At 44.0% G+C, this 1417-nt stretch overlaps 1 non-coding gene across 1 annotated transcript; it reads right to left on the bottom strand.

Annotated features, from left to right (window-relative positions):
- Nucleotides 1–506: 506 nt before the first annotated feature.
- LOC119470967 lies at nt 507–617 on the bottom strand. The gene has a single exon (XR_005199954.1). It is a non-coding gene; the product is annotated as a U6 spliceosomal RNA (small nuclear RNA).
- Between the last annotated feature and the right edge of the window lie 800 nt (nt 618–1417).

Genomic DNA, 1417 nt, shown 5'->3' with positions numbered 1-1417 from the left:
ACTCACTCTGTCACACAGGCTGGAGTGCAGTGGCATTATCTCAGCTCACTGCAACCTCCACCTCTGGGTTCAAGCAATTCTCCTGCCTCAGCCTCCCAAGTAGCTGGGATTACAGGCATGTAACACCACTCCTGGCTAATTTTTGTACTTTTATTTTTTGAGATGGACTCTCGCTCTCTTGCCCAGGCTGGAGTGCAGTGACCTGATCTCAGCTCACCGCAACCTGCACCTCCTTGGTTCAAGCCATTCTCCCTGCCTCACCCTCCCAAGTAGCTGGATTACAGGCAACCAACCGCCACCATACCTGGCTAATTGTATTTTTAGTAGGGATAGGGTTTCACCATGTTGGCAGCTGGTCTCGAACGCCTGACCTCAAGTAATCCACCCACCTCAGTCTCCGAAGTGCTGAGCCACTGTGCCTGGCCAATTTTTTCTAATATCAAAGGAATCACCAGGGTCTTCCCTTTCTTTTGATTCATTTATTTTCTTGGTTCTGAAATGTTTTTTAAAATATGGAATGCTTTATGAATTTGTGTGTCATCCTTTCACAGGGAGCATGCTCTTCTTCTCCATGTCATGCCAATTTTAGTGCATGTGCTGCCGAGACAAGGCTTCACCATGTTGGCCAGGCTGGTCTCAAACACCTAACCTCAGGTGATCCGCCCGCCTTGGCCTCCCAAAGTGCTGGTATTACAGGCATGAGCCACTGTGCCTGGCTGAACTGTAAAGTTAACAATATGTTTGAAGAATTGGAAACTACTTGAGTTAGATAAGTAAGGATTTATAACCCAGACATTTGAATCACACGCTTTTTCAATTTTTTTAAGTACACTAAAAGTCTTACCTAGACTCATCAAATGATTATAAATTATATATCTATGTATGCCTCTGTGCATGTGTATATATAACTTATGTGTGTTAGTCATTCACTGCTTGGAAAAAAAAAGAAATATTAATTATAACACATCTTTGTCAATATTATTTTTCCTGTGTTGGAGGGTGGGTAAGTGGGTGACTTTGCTGAATCCCCTAAATAGCAGCAACCTGTTGCCATCCAAAGGAATCCCATGAGGGCAACTCAGAGCGGAAATGCCACATTCTAGCCCTTCAGAGCAAAAGGTGCAAGACAGGGTGGGGACAAGTTCTAGAGAGACTTACACAACCAGTATTTCATAGCACACCTTCCTTTTGTAGAGTGGGACAAGGTAAGATGGAAATGATACGCTGCATGAGCATGTAGGCCAGTTCTCAGGCAGATCAGTCTTAGGAGAGAGAGAGTAAAGTCAAAAATTAGGAAACTAAATTATTTAAAGTAGTCTATGTCAATGTGCCCCTCCGAAAGTTCATGAACCACATGGTGGGCAAATCCCATTTGCAGACTGCTGTTTGAGACTGCCATTTTGGGTGTCCGATTGGT

This window comes from Cebus imitator, unplaced genomic scaffold (assembly GCF_001604975.1).
Source record: "Cebus imitator isolate Cc_AM_T3 unplaced genomic scaffold, Cebus_imitator-1.0 Scaffold45, whole genome shotgun sequence".
NCBI classification, from domain to species: domain Eukaryota; kingdom Metazoa; phylum Chordata; class Mammalia; order Primates; family Cebidae; genus Cebus; species Cebus imitator.
Note: the sequence above shows the minus strand (reverse complement) of the source record. Positions and strands in the feature narration are given on the sequence as shown.